Source organism: Acomys russatus, chromosome 1 (assembly GCF_903995435.1).
Source record: "Acomys russatus chromosome 1, mAcoRus1.1, whole genome shotgun sequence".
In the NCBI taxonomy this organism is placed as follows: Eukaryota; Metazoa; Chordata; class Mammalia; order Rodentia; family Muridae; genus Acomys; species Acomys russatus.
Genome location: NC_067137.1, coordinates 13,504,002 through 13,523,508, shown reverse-complemented (window position 1 = coordinate 13,523,508; position 19,507 = coordinate 13,504,002). Strand labels below are relative to the sequence as shown.

Here is a 19,507-nt window from a genome sequence, read left to right as displayed (position 1 = left end):
TTTGTTTTTCTAGGGGTTTTTCTGTGTAGCCTTGGCTGTCCTGGAACTCACTCTGTAGACCAGGCTGACCTCGAACTCAGAGATCTGCCTGCCTCTGCCTGGGATTAAAGGCACACGCCGCTGCCACCACCCAGGGGTTAGTTGATGTTCTAAGAGATGATTTTGTTATATAGTCTAAGAGGGCTTGACATTCAACTATATATCTCAGGCTGTTCTTTTATAAACAAAATCTCAGTCATTTAATTTTACCAATAAAGACTCAAGAACCAGATATTAGGGTAAAAACATACTAGCTCAGAGAGGGAGAGAAAGAACCCAGCTGATCTTCCTACTCAGCCGAAGTCCCAGAGGGAAAAAGCTTTTCTACTCAGCTCACTTCTCAGAAGGCAGAAGGCAAAGGCCCTTTCTTCCCTATGCTGTCTTAAATACTCTTCAAATCAAAGTCTCTCCTTTCGGTTCAATCCATGTCAGATTGTTATTTGCTCCACTTCTTGACCTAGGGTTAACTTTATTTAATCCTGTTTTTAGAATGCTTTTGGATTAAAGGCATGTGCTGGGGCTGAGCCACTCCACAAGTAGAAACAGGTTTTTACAGTTTGCTATCTCAGGGTTCACAATGGGATCAAATAAGCCTGCAACACCAGGCTGTCTTCAATTCATGATTCTCCTGCCTGTACCTCCTGCATGCCAACCTTACAGTCATCCTGTGTGCTTGGTTTAGTTGTAATTTTGTTAGCATACAGAATAGTTCTATGGTTTTGGAGTTGGCCATCCTGACATGACATCATACAACATTGTGGTTTTAGTTTTCATTCCCCAGAGATCTGTGAAGTAAGCATTTTGCATGCTCATGGGGCTGTTGGTATCTTTTGTTGTTGTTGTTGTTATTTGAGACAGGTTTCTCTGTTTAACCCTGGCTGCCCTGGAATCACTTTATAGACCAGACTGGCCTTGAACTCACATCGATCCCCTGCCTCTGGCTCCCAAGTTCTGGGATTAAAGGTGTTGCCACCATGCCTGGCTTGTTGGTATCTTTTTAAAAGAAACATCTATTCAGATTTCTAGTCCAGGTTTTGACTGAGTTACAATTTTTTTCTTGTTTCTTTCCTTCCCTCTCCTCTTCTGTCTGCATTCTCTAATTTTCTTTTCTTTTTTTTCAGACCAGGCATTACATGTATTCCTGGCTGACCTGGAACTTTCTTTTTTCAAATTTTTATTATTTTATGTATATGTGTATTTGTATGTACCGCTGTGCACTATGTCCATGCAGTTCCTGCAGCAGCCAGCAGAGAGTATTGGATTCCCTGGGACTAGAGTTACAGATGGTACTGGAGCATTAAACCTGAGTCCTCCGGAAGAGCACCCTGTGCTTTTAATCTCTGAACCATCTACATCTGTCATGTAGACCATGTTGCCTTCAAACCCACAGAGATCCACCACCTGAAAGCATAGACCACTGTGCTTAGTCCCTTGTTTTCTCCTTTACATTTATTTGCTTATATGTCTGTGCACATATGTGTGTACTTGTGTGCATGTGTGTGTCTCCAGAGATGCCCTGGTTTTCTCCTTACCTGATGGGTCTTCTGCTTCCCCTTCTTTCCTTCCAGTTTTGTCTTTCAGAGACAGGTACTTATTCTGTGATTTAGGCTGGACTGAAATTTACGTAGCCCAGGCTGCCTTCAAACTCACAATCCTTTTGCCTCTATCTCCAGAATTCTGGGGTTACATGTGGGCACTGTCACACCCAGTTTGTTTTTATATTTTAACCCTCAAATTATTACGCCCTTGACCCAAAATTTGTCCTGCCTGCCTACAAGAAAGTAGGGATAAAGATGGAGCAGAGGTTGAGGGGGATGGCCAACTGATGACTGGCCCAACTTGAGACCCATCCTATGGGAGAGAGCCAACCCCTGACACCATTAGTGATACTTTGCTATGCTTGCAGACAGGAGCCTAGAATAACTATCTTCTGAGAGGCTTCATCCAGAAGCTGATGGAAACAGGTATAGCCAAACAATAGGCAGAGCTTGGGGAGTCTTGCGGAAGAGTTGGGGGAAGGATTAAGGGAGATGAAGGGGTCAAGGACACCACAAGAAAACCAACAGAGTAAACTAGCCTGGGCCCATGGGAGCTCAGACTCTAAACCACCAACCAAAGAGCATGCATGGCCTGGACCTAGGTTCCCTACACAAACGTAGCAGAAGGGCAACCTGTTGTTCATGTGGGCCCCTAACAATTGGAGCAGGAGCTGTCTTTGACTCGGTTGCCTGCCTTTGGATTCCTTTCCTATAGCTGGGCTGCCTTGTCTGGCTTGGTGGGAGAGGATGGGTTAGTCTCGCAACAACCTGATATGCCAGGGTGTATTGGTACCCATGGGGGACCCCCCCTTCTCTGAGCAGAAGGGGATAGGGAGATGGGGGAGGGGGCGGGAGGGTGGAACTGGGAAGAGAGGAGGGAGGGCCTGCAGCCAGGCTGTAGAGTGATTAAATAAATAAATTGATGAAAAGATAAATTGGCTAGGTGTAGTGATGCAAGCCTGAAATCCCAGCACTCAGGGCGGGAGAGGCAGGCGGATCTCTGTGAGTTTGAGGCCGGCCTGGTCTACAAAGTGAGTCCAGGGCAACCAAAGCTACACAGAGAAACCCTGTCTCAAAAACAAAACAAAACAAAATGAAAAATAAAACAAAATAAAATAACTTGCCTTAAAAAGAAGAAAAGAAAAAAGAGTAAGGGGATATGGAGGTAGGAGGGGCATGCGTTCTGGGGATCCAGGTATCGTGGGAGAGGAGAGTTGGCATAGGCTATGATGTATGATCAAGGCATTGTGTATGTTTATGAAATGGCGAAAGAATAAGTTTTAAATATTAAAAAAAAAGCCAGCCTAAAATTGCAACATGGATGGAGGAAGGGCTCATGAAGTCCCACTCATAACTGAGAAGCTATCAGCAATTGGTGGCTGCCAGGGAGGAAGACACCTACTCAAGCACATCCATGAAGTCAGGAGGGCAGAGCCATGGTATGAGCATAGTCAGGGAGGAGCCGGAGGGGAGGGGTTAAGGGGGGTGTGGATTCGAGCAAAATAGGTACGCATGCAAGACATTCCAAAACAATCAGATAATCTTGTAACTATGCTGATATACTGAGTATTCATTTCTAAGGAACAATTTTATGTACAGTATATAAATGATATCTCATTTTCTAAACTCTAAATCTGTAGTTATAGTCTGTGCTAAGAAATCTTAAGCTGCACCCCCAAGTCCCTATCAAATTACTTTTCCAAGTAAAATCATGTTTAAAAGCCTTTCCGCGCTGCCCAGGGACGAGTCCATACGGTGTTGTTCTTGATTTCCATCATAACTTAAAGGGAAGCTTACACAATGTCTGGAGCCCTTGATGTCCTGCAGATGAAGGAGGAGGGTGTCCTCAAATTCCTGGCCGCAGGAATCCACTTAGGTGACACCAACCTTGGCTTTCAGGTGGAGCAATACATCTACAAAAGGAAGAGTGTTGGTGTCTACATCACAAATCTGAAGAGGCCTTGGGAGAAGCTGTTACTTGCAGCTCGGGCAATTGTTGCCGGTGAGAACCCTGCTGACGTCAGCGTCATCTCCTCCAGGAGCACTGGCCAGTGGGCTGTGCTGACGTTTGCTGCTGACACTGGAGCCACTCCCATTGCTGGCCTCGTCACACCTGGGACCTTCACCAACCAGATCCAAGCAGCCTTCAGGGAGCCACGGCTTCTAGCGGTGACTGACCCCAGGGCTGACCACCAGCCCCTCACAGAGGCCTCTTAGGTCAACCTGCCCACCATCGCTCTGTGCAACACGGATTCTCCTCTGCGCTATGTGGACATTGCCATCCTATGCAACAACAAGGGAGCTCACTCAGTGGGTCTGATGTGGTGGATGCTGGCTCCGGGAAGTACTCTGCGTGCGTGGCAACATCTCCCGTTGAGCACCCATGAGAGGGAGGTTATGCATGATCTTTACTTTAAAAAAAAATATTTATTTATTATTATGTATACAGTGTTTTGCCCGCATGTAAGCCTTCACTCCAGATAAGGGTGCCAGATCTCATAGATGGTTGTGAGCCACCATGTGGTTGCTGGGAATTGAACTCAGGACATTTGGAAGAGCAGTCAGTGCTCTTAACCTCTGAGCCATCTCTCCAGCCCTGATCTTTACTTCTATAGAGACCCAGAGGAGATTGAGAAGGAGGAGCAGGCTGCTGCTGAGAAGGCCGTGACCAAGGAGGAATTCCAGGGCGAATGAACTGCGCCAGCTCCCGAGTTCACCGCTGCCCAGCCAGAGGTGGCACAGGCTGGTCTGAGGGTATGCAGGTGCCCTCCGTGCCCATCCAGCAGTTCCCTACTGAGGACTGGAGTGTCCAGCCAGCCACTGAGGACTGGTCAGCAGCTCCCACAGTGCAGGCCACCAAGTGGGTTGAAGCCACCACTGAGTGGTCCTGAACTGCTCTGCAGACACCTGAGCAAAGGGGGAAAGGTGGAGGGAAAATAAAGTTCCTAAAGTTGTAAAAAAAAAAAAAAAAAAGTTTAAAAGTATCATAACTACATCACTGAATTATAATGTACTCATAAATATTTTTAAAATGAAATAATTTGAATGGAAAAAATTACCAAAATAGTATATGTCATCAATAGTTTTAAAATTACATTAAAGATCTGATTTTTTTTTTCTGAAATTTTTTTTCCAAAACTGACCAGAATTGAAAAAGAAAGTGTTGAAATGAGTAACTTCTGTGTCGGATTTCATTTTAAAATATTGTAAATGTGTCACTGACATAAAAGTATTTTTTATTCTTTAGTATACTAATATAAATTTGGGTTAAAAATGTTTTGAGTGTTAAAAATGGTATTTTTATTTTCTCATAATAGCTTTGTTGTTAATTTTAAAATACTATAATGTTCAAAGAAATCCTGTCTTGAACTGCCCTCCTCAAAAATAATAATTAGACATTTTTAGATGTGTTGCTTAGCAGTAGCCAGCATTTCTTTAAATTAAATAGCATTATTATTGTACTGTGATTTATTAGGATTTAATACCAGACAAGTTAAAAATGAGGCAAGAGGATGCTGTCAGGGGCCAGGGCATACAATGCCAACTTGGAACGTGGGGAGATGCTCTGCAGAAAAGCGCCTGCCTTGCATTGAACTAAATTTCTCCTTATAGCATTCTTCAGTGTATTTATTGACATCAAGACACATAGTTTGCTTCTGACATACATAACTTTCCATTGCTGCGGTAATAACTTTTCAGTGTGTGGAACTTCACTTTCTCTATGGCGCCGAAGTCCTCCCCCCCAGGGAGCAGCGCGCTTCCCCTCACCCTTGGAAGCCAGACCCAGGTTCAGTTATTTGATTAGTTGACCCGGAGCTTATGTAATTAGAAGACACACTAGTTTCCCTCATTTAAAAGCCTGTTAAGCGTATGACAGGCTCCTTTCAAGGGAGGCAATCCTCCCCACCGCTTCCTTCTGTGCTCTTCAGGTTATTTCTGAATCCAGATAAGCCTTGATCTGAGGATGAGCTAACCACCGCAGGCACCATGGGGTAAGTACATGCCTTGGGAGCCTCGGAGAAAAGGGAGAACAGAGCAGTCGGTCTCTATCTATGAAGTGCTAACCCAAGTTCAAAATATAGTAACAATTATTTAAGGCAGACATTCAACTAAGTAACTTTTACTTCAGGTGTTACAATTTGGAAAACATGCGTTTTCTTGATTGCTTAGATTTATGTCTTCATCTACCTTTGCAGGCTGTCAGCTCCTGAAATGTCTGGGGACTGGCCTGAAGTGGCTCTGCACATTTACATGTTTAGTGGAGGCTGGGTTGAATTTTAAGAACAGTTTTAAAGAAAGGATGGTAGAATCCTTGATTTACAAGGCAGCCTTAAAGCCAACACGTGCATGCCTCTTTGGGATTAAAAATAATGAAATTAGGAAAAAGACCAGGGATGGTGGGTACTTAGTTAATTTATGCTTCTCAGACGGAGATCAGGGGTAGGGGAATTATGGTCCGAGCTCAGTGTTTTATGTACAGTAACAGCTGTACTGACTGAGCATGTATGCAGGCGATCTCATCACACAGACATACTAATTTGTGAAACATTTCTAAACAGTTCGTGGGTGCTTGGAGTGTGAGAAAAAGATATAGATTTCACTCAGAAGCTTACTATTCTTTTTTTCGAAAGCTTTTGTGGTTCCATAACAGTTAGCACAGTTGCGGAGTGTTAGACGCCAGGCCAGTTCTATCTGGATGTCTTTGTACGCTTGCCTTCTTCTGGGAGCGCCTTTCCATCAAAGTCATGTCGTGCAGAATACTGATGTAAAGGTGACGTGGGAAGGATTCAACATAAATCATCAGAAGTTTGCACTAGAGAGAAAGGGTTTGGGCACTCTTATCCCAAAACAGTTTTCACTAACTCTAGTTAGTATTCACATATTTGCTCACACCTTGACTCTGAGGAGACAATGCCAAACCTGTGTGAAAACTCAGGCTTTTGAAAGGAAGGTCCTACTGATGCTACTTTTTCCTCAGTGCGGGGCATTATGCGTGCGAGGCAAATACTCCACCACAAGCTCCATTTCCAGCCTCTGTCGTTAATTTTAAACAAATAATTTATGTTTCTTTGATGTGCACTGGTGTTTTGCCTACATGTATGACTGTGTGAGGGTGATGGATCCTGGAGTTAGAGAGACAGCTGTGAGCTGCCATGTGGGTGTTGGGAGTTGAACCTGGGTCCTCTGGAAGAGCAGTCAGTGCTCTTAACCGTTGAGCCTCTTAACCCTCCAACCTTGTTGTTAACTTTTTAATGCAAATAGGAAGGAAATATTTTCAAGCTAAGCATCAATAGAGAAGTCCCCAAGCAAACATTTCACATGCATTTATGCGATTTCTTTGGAGTAGACTGGGTAGGCTTGCTTCAGCATAGCCAGCCACCAGTAAAGCCGAGGCGATGTCAAAGACCTCCCTTGTGTGTCTCTCTCTGCTCATTCCTTCTTTCCTTCGATATCAGTAATTCTCAGCTTTTCAGGGAGCAAAGTGGGGTTTCGAGGATCTTTGGAAAGTAGTCTATCAAAAAACAAAACAAACAAACAAACAAAACCCACCACCACCACCAACAACAACAAAGAAATGAAACATTTTTGCATGCAATTTCACATTTGTAGATAGTTTAAAACCCAGTTCATAGACCCTCACCAGCACACACACGCAGAAAAACAATACTGGAGATTTTGTTTGATTTGAGGTAGGGGCTCATGTGTTCCAGGCTGGTCTGAAGCTGTATAGGTAGCCAGGATGACCTTGAATTTCTCATTCTTCTGCCTCCGCAGTCCCCAAGTGCTGGGGTTACAGGTGGAGGACACCACGGCTCCTTTAAGAGGACATTTGGTTTTAAATTTAGGACAGGTATATGATTTGTCTAACATTTCTTACTTTCGGGAGTTTTATAAAATATAAATATTATTAAGATAATGATTCTATTTTTCACTCAGGGATAGGGTCACATTGTGGATTCTGTCCTCTTTCAGATTCTCCCTCCCAGCCACCCAATTTGCTTAAGACAGGAGAGCACAGTCAACCAGCGCCTCTCTCACTGCTCCCGTCAGGCACCTGGGACTTGATTAATTACTTGTGCCACTCGAGGAAGTGCCAGAAACCACTTTACTTGTCACCGAAGGAAAAAAAAAAAATCTTCATTTTATTTTTAAGGCTTGTTCAGTGCCCCAAATAAGACGAGCTAAACGGCACACCACTCAGTATCACACAGGACTCGCTTCTGCTCCGTAGCTTGGAGAGCTGGGTCTTGGTGCCTTGTTGATGAAGAGGTGATCGTCCTGTAGCCAGACACACAGACAGTGCCTGCTGTTCAGACGCTTGACTCTGTCCATCTGAAGACATGAGGGAGAACCTATCTTGGATTTGTTTTGGGGACCTACTTAACTCAAAGCTATTTATGGGTTCATACCAAGTCCTTTTCATCTTGCCTCAGGCTATGCTGGCATTGTTTTAGTGAGCAGCAAAGAAGCAAATATAACATGTTCATGCTCTATAAAGTCTTCTTCCCTCAAGTTTCTTATGGAGTGTGAAGTGACTAAAGATGGTCTATGTGGGGGGGGGGCTGGAGAGATGGCTCAGAGGTTAAGAGCACTGGCTGCTCTTCTAGAGGTCATGAGTTCAACTCCCAGCAACCATGTGGTGGCTCATAAACCTCTCTAATGAGATCTGGTGCTCTCTTCTGACCTGCAGGCACACATGCAGGCAGAATACTGTATACATAATAAATAAATCTTTAAAAAAAAAAAAAAAAAGGTCCATAAAGATGTGTATAGAGGTAACTTGTGAGATGTGGGGAAGACCTAAAGTAGCATGGTGATACATCCTTGTAATTCCAGCACTGGGGGGAAACTGAGGCAGGATTAACATTTGTTTAAGGCCAGCCTGGGTTACCCAGTGACTTCTATTCTGGCCAGTCTGGACTAAATAGTAAGACTCTGAGAGAAAGAGAGAGAGAGAGAAAGAGAGAGAGAGAGAGAGAGAGAGAGAGAGAGAGAGAGAGAGAGAGAGGAGGGAGAGAGAGAGGAGAGAGAGGAGGGAGAGAGAGAGGGAACTGTGGTGTGTAAGATATCCTGCCACTACTTAGCTAATGCCGTAATTTGGAGTTCTCCCAACCCTCTTCCAGTGTTTCAGGATAAAGAAAGCCAGGGCACTGCATATACCAGGTAACATTCATCACTGAGCTATGCCTCCAGTCCTGACCCTCTAGTTCTTTCTTCCATTGGTGGGGGGTGAGAAAGGCTCATCTTATGTAGCCCAGCCTGAACTGGAACTCATTGTGTAGATCCTCCTGCCTCAGCCTCTTGAGTGCTAGGAGTATAGGTGTGCACCACGCGCCGAGCAAGGCTTGCCTTCATGAAGGTTGTTTGTCCCCTAGCATACTCAGTGTGTTTCCAAATGACATCTGGCAAAAATAAAGGTTCTATTAATATAGTATATACCAACAAGCTCATTCTTGCAGCGTGCCCAACGAGCTTTAGTTTCTCAGTTCCAGTCAGTTTAATGCTGTAAGATCTTTACAGTTGTATTTACTACTTCCGAACCTGTGATACAGCCCAGCTCATTCTCTTAAGCAGAGCGGGCATCCCGCCACGATCCAGGCCACTGTGATCTTTTCCTCGAGTTCTCATTGGGGCCTCCTCACTGGCCTCTTTGTGGCTGGCTTCTCTGGATAGTCACACCCACCCAAAGCCTAATCCGTTGCTTCTGCGCTTAAGATCCTCAGGATTCTATTTTCCTCGCTGCATACCAGCCTCCAACAAAGATATTCCCAGCCCCCTGCCCTCCGTCTGTCCCCAGGCTGCCTGTTTGGGCTCACTGGTCCACTCTCACAGGCGCTCGAGGACCCCTGTGCTCTGTGCTGTTTCTGGTGCGATCCTGTGTTTCACCATTTCCTGCACAGCTCAGCTCAAGGCAGACTTCTTGAAGCTGGAGCTCGTCCTTTGTCCTCTGAGCTTAGTGCATTTTCCATGCTGCATTGTGGCTCCTACTTATTTGTGTGTCTTCTTTTTGTGCTGTTACATTGCAAGCTCCGTGGAGCAGGAGCGTCTTTTTTTTTTTTTTTTTTAAGTCTCTCATTACCAAGCACATGCCCTTTACACTACACGTGCTTAGTAAATACTGCTGAATTCAAGACACTGTTTTTCTTTAACCCACAAAGAAGCAGAAATCTTATTTTTGGTCAAGCGTTCTTTCTTCCTCAACGAGTGGCCTAAGTAGAGCTCAAATGAATGAATGGTAAAATATGAGCAATGACAGGGGAAGAATAAAAACGAAAGCAGGAGGAGACACCCCTAGAGACCACGGACGAGCGGGCCATCTGCCATCAATAAGTAGACAGTATAGTCCCCAAGGAAATGTGAGAGAATGTTCCAGAATTAAAGACAGTTCTTTCTAGATAACTTCCTAGGGCCTGGCATACCAGGAAGGATTGGGTTCATCTGTGTGTGCTGGGAAAAGCCAAGTTAAGCAAGACATTTCTTTCTCATTTCCCTAAAAAATAAGCAAGCAAAACTGGAGAGTTACACGGCCCAGAGCTGTGGGATTAGTCCCTCTGCTGAGGGACTCGGGTTCCTTTGTGTTGCTCGTTCTTGGCACAGTGCCTTTTTAGTCCGGAAAGGTTATCAGGGCTCCTCCACTCGGCCCAGTGGAAGGAATAGTGCGTTTTCTCTTTTAAGAAGAAGCCAAACTACTCCTTCTATCCCCACAGATAAAAAACCTTGACTCAAGGTTACAGCTAACCTTGAGGGAGGAAGGGGAGAACAATAATTTAATGGCGGCATTGAGTGGAACAAGTGGTTGGGGGAAGATGTGCCAGTTCTAGGTGTAGCTAGCTGTGTATGGTGGGTGCCCCGTCAGGCCATCGCCACTTTAACCTTCTCTAGAACAAAGCACAGCGCCATATATGAAGCCAATATTTTAAAATACATTTTATTAATTTATTCATATTACATCTCAATTGTTATCCCATCCCTTGTATCCTCCCGTTCCTCCCTCCCTCCCATTTTCCTCTTAATCCCCTCCCCTATGACTGTGACTGAGGGAGACCTCCTCCCCCTATATATGCTCATAGGGTATCAAGTCTCTTCTTGGTATGACGCCAATATTTTAAGAAAGATTTATAGTAAGGTTAAAGGAAAACTATTACAAGGGCAAGCTGAACTGGCAATGAACATAGACTTACTCAGACTGAAGCATGGGACCCTTGACAAAATGATGAAGGTGACTTAGTCAGTCATGGTGTCCTTGTCCCCGTCCGTCTCCTTCCTTCCAGCCTCTCTGTCTCTGGACCCTCATGGGGGTGAGCAGTAGCCTGCTAACTCTTTTCACGTGGGTGGAGGAAGTAGCTAAACTGTCCCAGAGCTTCAAAGTATAACATCATTAAAAATCAGCCAACACGGGATCTGCCACACTGCTAGCGAAACACATACAAACCACAGAATGTTTTCCAAGTGAGTTTGTACTTACTTTGTTTTATGGCAGATCACCTCTATTAGCCCTCCTTAGTGGGGGGCACCTTACAGACCTATTTCACTGGACACTTGAAGAAGCTTTTTGGGACTTTAGTGTGGGTTGCTCTCTTCGGTGTGGGACACTGAGGAAGCAACTCTGGCTTTGTGGCTTTCAGGAATTTAGTGTCAGCTCAACTGCTCTGAACTCTTGATGGAGCAAAGTCCCCAACTTATACTTTAGGGGGGTTTGCTATAGTCTTAGGTGTGTGGTAACTGGCTTCATCAGTCACCCCAAAGGGATAAACTCTGAAGGAAGGGGCACAAGGACTCTTTTTTTTTTTTCCTCAGCATGAGTTTGAACAATTAGAGAAATTTAACAGGGAAATACAAATATAATTGGATCTCACCACACAGTTATATGGGGAAGGACAGCATAGAGTGTAAGGTAGTTGTCATTGTCAATGGTTTTGTCTTTTATAGACCTTCTAGAGTAATCAGGAAGAAGGCTTCCAAAACCTGATGTGATGTTTCCTGCTGGAGACGAGGCACGAGGTGAGTGAAAACCACAAAGGCCTTGTTTCTAGTGGGAGCGCAGATCGAGGGACAGTGTAGCACGGAGCAGTGATCCTTCTGGAAACAGGAGCATGTTATAGAAAACGGAGTGGGAGAGTTTGGTAAGCCTCTGTTTGAAATTGTCAGCCAAACAAAAAGAGCATTCATAGCAGCCAGAAATAAAAGCCAGCCTGAAAGCTACTCCAGGCTCCTCCCATGGGTATGAGTGCTCACCTAGAATATTGACAAAGAGTGAACTGTTTACATTAATACACTTTTAGGTTTTATTTGGGATAACTGGGGATTGAAAAAACCCTATGGAAAGATGACACTGAACTAATATCATTCTGGCTTTGTCACATAATAACGATATGGACTAGACTGGACAACTCATAAAGTGCCATTTGCGGTTGAGGAAATGGACTTACCAAAATTAGTGAATTTACATTTTGAAGTTTTATTTTGTGTATGGGGTATGTGGGTGCATTTGACAGTGCGTACGTGTACGCCGGAAGTCAACCGTGGACGTCTTCCCTATCACTCTCCACCTTATTTTCTGAGACAGAGACTCTCATTGGAGCCAGTGCTCCCAGTTCCAGTTGGGTTGTGAGGCAGCAAGCTCCCAGGCTCTGCCTGTCTCCAGCCCTTCCTAGCACCAGGTTATGGATGGTGTTTGGGGGTGGTGCTGGGTGTCTGAACTCAGATCCTCAAGCTTGCTTAGCAAGTCCTGGCCTGGTTGCCTAGTCCAAAGATCACCATTCCCAGGGTCACTAAATAAAATAACCAAAGAGCCAAGGTGTGAAGCCAAAAGTCTGGCATACTTAGAAAAAGTCCCGCCCAGTGTGCAAGCCCCGCAGTACTCAGAAGGCAGAGGCAGGAGATTACTGAGAGTTCAAGGCCGGCCTGGGCTACATAGTGAATTCTAGATCAGCTTGAGCTATACAGAGTGAGAATCTGACTTAAAAAGCGTATGAACTTGGGGGCTGGAGGCATGGATGACTCAGCAGTTAAGAGTATTGGCTGCTTTTCCAGGGGGCCCAGGTTCGATTCCCAGAACCCATACTTCAGTTCCTAACCATCTACAATCCTAATTCCAGGAGCTCTGACACCTTTTCTTCTGGTTTTTGTGGGCACTGTACACATATGGTGGACCACATATAAACAGCCAAAACACACATACACATAAAATAGGAAAGTAAGGTATAGTTGAAAAATCATGGTTTAGAAGCTCGGTTTATACATTCTCATCGATATCTCAGGCTTGTGTCAGTGACATGCTGGGTGGATGGAGGCACTTGCTGCCAAGTCTGATGACCCGCGTTCAATCTCCATGACCTATGTGGTGCAAGCAGTGGTACATGTGAACCACCCCACAAATTAATAAATGTAGAAACAAAAACATTCTGAAAGGCAGACACACAGACTTTATAAAACAAAAGAGCAACAAAGTGTGAGAGCCCACACCGCCTCTGACCCTTGTCCTTCTAACACTGTTAGCATTTTGCCATAAAGCCTTGGCCCGTCTTCGCTTTTATCCGCTGTGATGGAAATACATGCTTGTGATCGCAGCACCTGGGAAGCCAAGGCAGAGGGCTCACCACGAGACTGAGGAAAGAGAAAACCACACGTGGAAGAAGTTGCTTTATGCTATGTCTTTGCTAGAATAAATAACGAGCATTAAACACTTCCCACTCAGCAAACAAGGGTCATCTTCAGACAGAAATGCTAAGGACGGAACTCGCCGTGTTTTCCGGGGACTCATAATCTACTGCAGTGATACCTCATTCATTTTTGAGGGAGTAAATACGAATTCCTTTGGTAGACTGGTGTGAGCTCTAGATCCTTTCCTCAAAAGAAATGGATCAACTTAAAATTTTCCTTTAATTCAGAACATTTCTGGGCACCCTGACTTACTTGAAATCCTCATCTCCTAGAAGGGAAACATCTGAGATGTAGACAGATGCTATGGCAACCGAGAAAAGTAGGATTTCCAGATGTGGTAGTGACCGCTCGTAATCCTTGTACCTGGAAAGTGGAGGCAGAGGGCCCAGGAGTTTAAGTCTAGCCTGAGCTACATGAGACTCTGTTTCAACAAAACAAAACGATAAGATGATCAGCAAAAGTAGGGCTCAGCTCTTGGGACAGGTCATGAACACCAGGAAAGAATGACGCTTGGAATCTTGAAGAATTCTGTAAGATAGGGAGGTAGTGCAGTTTCGGGGTGTGTGTGTGTGTGTGGGGGGGGGGTGGAGAACACCCAGTGAGGGGCATAGCATCAACAAAGACCAGAGACGAGAGAGGACATGGAGCCACGACACCATGTTGATGGTGAGGAAAACTTGGTGGAAGTCAGTTCTCTCCTTTTGCCATGAGTCCCTTTGCCTGATGAGCCACCTCACTCACTGGCCCTGGCTTTGGGCTTTTGAGACAGGTACTTAAAGATCCCAAACCAGCCTCAAATGTGTGCGGCCAGGGATGCCCTTGATCTCCAGGTCTTCCTGCCTCCATCTCCAAAGGGCTGGGTTGTAGACACAAATCGCCATGCCTGGCTGATTGTCTTTGACTTAGGATCCCAGCATAGGTCTGACTGAGTATGGTGCTGAGGCTGGAGCTCAGTGGTAGAGTGTGTATCTAGCTTGCACAAGGCCCTGGGTTCAATCGCTATAAATGATGAATAATAAAAGTTAAAATAAGAGAAAATATGTTCCCTAGACTCAGGCTGGGATTACTGGCTAAATAACCTGTTGCTTAAAAGATGCGCAAATCATGGGGGACTAGCTGGAAGCTTATGTTTTACCAAGGAAACTGATGTAAATTCAGAAACCACCTGTGAAAGGACTCACATTTCAGACGATGCATTTTGCTGTGGGCTGCAGGGACTCATGCACAATCGGGTTGGAGTCAGCCCTGTGAGGTGGATGGCTCACTTGCGAGGCTGCTCCCTTCCCTCCTCCTGTGTCATTTGTGACCTGCAAGAAGAAGGGTACAGTGGGTCAGCATGAGCTGTGGTTCTTGTGTAATTATTTTTGTAATTTCCATTGTAAAGCAAGATTTACATATAATGGCTTACCCGGTTCATTTCTGTTTGGCTGTACTTAACCTAATATACATAACTAAAACTCTAATATTGGTCTCACCTCTACTTCTTGCTGGTAACTTCATAAAATCCCAAGGATACGCACGTCACTGGGTAAATATTATATTATTATTATTCTTAATTTAAATGTTTCTTAGGTGCCATAAGGGCTTCAAAAAGTAAACTTGTAAATTTTGCGAATGTTAATATGTATATACCATATATCTTTTCCTCCCTTCTTGTTGTGTTTTGTTTAAGACAAGCTGTCATGTTGCCCAGGCTGACCTTTAACTCCTGGCCCTCCTGCCTCAGCCTCCTGAGTGCTGGCTTCACAGATGTGTGTCACCACACTTGGTTCTACATTATGTGACACAGAAACATTTGGTCTTTAGCAGATAGTAGCTCTGTGCAAAAATTCCAGTCTACGTATTTGTGTAGTGAACATTTTTTAAAACAAAATTTATAATTTAGGTGAAAAGCCACGTATTCCTTCCCTCCCCTAGTTTTCTCTTTTCCAACTCATTAATTATGAAATAAAAAGAACAGGCCTCCTTGCTATTTATATGAGCAAATAAAACTCTGTGTGGGTTTCTTTAGGGAAAGAAATTATTAACCAGAAGAGTGAGCATCCATTAAGAGAAGCTCCCAGTGACAGGAGTATAAACAACATAAATCCATTTATCTTCAAAATGAAAACAAACTTCATATTCTATAAAATGTTTGCGCATTTGCAGTTAAAATGATGGCCAAGCGCAGTGGTGCGTGCCTGTAATCCCAGCACTCAGGGAGGCAGAGGCAGGTGGATCTCTGTGAATTCGAGGCCAGCCTGGTCTACAAAGCAAGTCCAGGACAAGCCAGGGCTACACAGAGAAACCCTATCTAGAAAACCAAACCAAACCAAAAGTGATGGCTCAGCGGGTAAAGCGCTTGCTGTACAAGCATGGAGACACGAATCTGGACCCACAGAAGTTGTGTGAGAAGCTAGGCACAGTGGTTGCTCATCTGTAACCGCAGCGCTTCAGCGTGGGACAGGAGGAGAGAGAGGACCCTGGGCTCCCTGCCAGACACTCTCAGCAGTCTAGAGTCTGGGGCCAGGGAGAGAGCCTGTTTGAAGAAATAAAGTGGAAAGCAATTGAAGAAGACACCTGATGCCAACTTTGGCTCCACAGGCATATGCACACACAGGTGTCCACGTAGCTTTTCTCTTTTGTTCTTTGGGCGGGGGCGGGGGAGTCCTTCTCCTAGCTGTTTCCTAGCAACATCTCCTCTGCTCAGCTCAGCTTCTCCTGGCTCAGTCTCTTCTCTGCACCAACTGCCTTCCCTTCTGTAGCCCGATCAATCTTCTTTCTTCCTGCACCAAGTGTCTTCTCTAACCCCACTCAAGCTCTCTCAGCCTCTTGGCTGTTTATATCCTCTCCTATTCCCAGAAGTCCAAGAGGTAAATGATACTGAAAGCCATAGGGTCAAGGAGTGCTAACTGACTAGCAACAGGGGATCCTTTAAAGGACCAGGCACACAAAATAAATTACACTACATATCCACATCCATCCACCCACACTCGTGTATAAATATGTGCACATACACACACCAAATACCAAAGCAACTAAAGTATACGGTAATTAAGTTTTTTTTCTTTTAAATTAACTTGTCTTGAAGGAGATGTTTTAGCTTCAGGCTTCAAATCTAGCATGCTAGGATAGTAAGATTCTGAGCTTTGTAAGTTGAGCAAGAGTCAGGAAAGCATCACTGCACAGTCTCTCTTACGACTGAGACCTAAAAGTAATAGAGAGAACAATGGTGTTCACTAGCGCCTAAGGACGGGTGGTGAGGACGTAGAGTGGTAAAGTGTGCAGGTTTCTGACAAGAGGACCAGATGGCTTGTTTTGTTCTGTTTTATTTTTTTTAGAAAGATCTATTGCACAGCAAAGTGACCACAGTAAATCACGTACTGTGTGTCTCAAAATTGTTAAGCATTAATCTCGAAATTTCCTACCATAAACAATGATAAATGCATGAGACAATAAACATGCTAGCTGGCTTGATTTAATCAAACCACATTTATGCAAATATGATAACACTACATTGTACCTAAAAGCCATGCCATCATAACACAATTGTAGTTGACCAATTAATAACTTTACAAGAGTAAGAGAGGGTAATGGGGGGGGGGGGCTGAATATAATTAAAATGTATTATAGACATGTATGAAACTGTAAAAGAGTAAGTAAGAATATTTTAAAAATAAACAAAAAGAAACTAAAGCTCTGTGGCAGCAGGTGCCTATAACTAAGGGGCTGAGGAAGAAGTACGTGAGTTCACGGCCACAGATGGTCGTGGCCAGCCCTAGTTTACAAACCCAAACCAAAAGAGCCAAACACCTGATAGGCACAGTAGACAGACATAAAGAGCGGTCCTGCCGGCAAGATTTATAGAACGGTGATGATGCTCATTGGAAGAGACCCTGACACCATGGCATGAGAACGCTACAGATGACAGCGCTTGGCCTCCCTGAGAAAGGGGCACTCGAGCCAAGCCTGCAAGGACAAGAAACAGCCCTCTGTAAGAAAATATATTTGGGCTGGAGAGATGCTTCGGCAGTCAAGAGCACTTTCGGCACTTGCAGAGGGCCCAGGTTTGGTTCGTGGCGCTCGCAAGGTGGCTCACAACCCTCTGTAGTAGTTGCAGTTCCAGTGGCCTTCACAGGTAGCACATGTGCACATAGGGAGGGGTCAGGGTGCCAAGATGTGTGTATGTGTTGGTGAGATGCACAGACAACAAGCATTTACACACCTGTCTACCATAGACCAGACTAAACGGATGAAGTTTAGTCTGAAGTTCTGTGAACCAGAGAAGTTAAGACATTCAGCCAGCCCCCATTCCTCACTCTCAGAAGCCACAGATGGCACCAGGTAGTGCGTGACTGGCATCAGTGACACCAGGAGCCTACCGAGCAGCCTTGCTGAGGCTCTGACTAGAAGAGTGGCCCCAGACTTCTGGTGTCTATTTGTTTCTTTTCAAGCCTATATTTAGTAAACTCCTCCAAGTCATATGAAAAGCCTCTCACAATCCTTAGTCTCTCCCACTGCTCCAGCCTCCTTCAAAGGATGTTTTAGTCCCTCCGATAGGTTGTCATCCAGGCAGCTCCCAAGCCAGCCCTAATCTTGTGCAGGCCAGGGCCTGCCAAGTGCCTGGATGCTGGTTGCTTCCTTTCCAGTATCAACTAGACTGACCTTGAACCTCCCTGTTCTTGCTCTTGCAGTGGTGATCAGCCCCTGAGCAAGGCTTATTTCTAAGCTAGATGCTTTGGGCCACAGAGATACAGTGTGTGGACTTTAACCTTGAAGGCATTTGTATCTGGCTCCTAGGGAGAAGGCAACCTTCACTGTTACCTTTGTCTCTGTTACCTCACGCTTTGCCTTCCAGCTTTGTTCCAGGCAAAAGTGCAAAGTACAGTGGTCACCACTGCTGGGGACTTACTCCAAAGCCCAAGGTTCTTAGAGACACTAAACAATTTCCCCAAGTCAGCCAGCTATTCAAATCATCGGCCTCTGATTTTACACTCCATCTTAGCCAAAAGGCAGAGAAATGATGGGGACCTGGGATTTTAATGTGGGTCTTCTGTACTTGACACCTCAGATTCCCCCGCCTCACTGAGAATGAGGCAGGGGCGTTAGATCTTCTAATGTTATGTCGGTAGAAGATTGGGACTCTGTAGGCCAGTCTTCCTCCTCTTCCTCTTCCTCTTTCTCTTCTCTTCTCTCTTCTTCTTCTTCTTCTTCTTCTTCTTCTTCTTCTTCTTCTTCTTCTTCTTCTTCTTCTTCTTCATCAAAGCAGGACCTTAAGATTTAGTGAAGTCATTTGAACCTTTTTTAAAAATTGGGTTGGTCTTTATGAGATGTGTTTTTCATTCATTCACTACCAATTTATTCAGAATATGTGCTAGACCCTGATTGAGAATGCAGAGTAAGCAAAATGTTGAAGCTCTCATGATGTGGAGCTGGGGGACCAAGGTGGTCAGGGAGAAATTGGTACTTACCGTCCACACTTGATACCAAATGCCAAGGGGGTGAATGAATCAATGAACAGGAGCTATTACAAATAAAATTAAATAAAAAATATAGGTTTTCCTTAAATCCTTAGCATGTAGTAGTTTCTATAGTTGTCAAGACAGAGGAAACTGGCTTTATGGGGGGAAAAGAAAGGTTTGAACTCTTCTGTCCTCATTCTTTATTCTCCCGAATTATCAAAGAATAAAGTCTCCTATGTCTCTGCAAACCCAAGTACTCTTAAAACTGCAACGGTTTTCCAAATGTGTTGCATCTCTGTGTTTGTTTAATTTTTTATAAATAGAAACTTCCCCACATTTAATAAGCTTCAAAGAGGCAGGTTCAGTGGGCAATGCCTGCAATCCCAGCAGAGAGTCGTGTGAAAAGAAAGGAAGGGAGTCAAGGTCATCGTTAGCTACCCAGTGAGTTCCAGGCCAGCCTGATCTACAGGAGACCTTGTCTCAAAAAAAAAAAAAAAAAAAAAAAAAAGCCAAAACACTTAAAGCTATGATAATTAAATTCACAAGATTTTAGCAAGCAGGAATCTTTTTCATGTGAGTGTTACATCCAAGTTTACAGGTAGTTCCAGTAGTTCCATCTCTACGTAGCAGGCCAGGGGAAGGTCCTAAGCCAAACCATACAAAGAAAGGACTAGAATATAAGGGACTTGCTTTCAAATGGCCGCAGTGACTTGTTTTGCTTGTTTAGTCTCTATGCACCTTTGGCTTATTAATCACTTAGAACAGAGTTTATTTTGGAGACCAGCCTCATGGATTCCCAAGCAGATGAACAGTAGATACTAGAGG

At 44.5% G+C, this 19,507-nt stretch overlaps 1 protein-coding gene and 1 pseudogene across 1 annotated transcript in view; both read left to right on the top strand.

Annotated features, from left to right (window-relative positions):
* Positions 1 to 3,377: 3,377 nt before the first annotated feature.
* LOC127195722 (40S ribosomal protein SA-like) lies at positions 3,378 to 4,468 on the top strand (annotated as a pseudogene).
* Positions 4,469 to 5,397: 929 nt separating this feature from the next.
* Positions 5,398 to 19,507, top strand: part of Arhgef33 (Rho guanine nucleotide exchange factor 33) — a 79,803-nt gene continuing 65,693 nt past the window's right edge. Inside the window, exons 1-2 of the mRNA XM_051164165.1 lie at positions 5,398 to 5,569; positions 11,508 to 11,579. The gene's annotated coding sequence lies outside the window, so the exon portion shown is untranslated. The remainder of the gene's footprint in view (positions 5,570 to 11,507; positions 11,580 to 19,507) is intronic.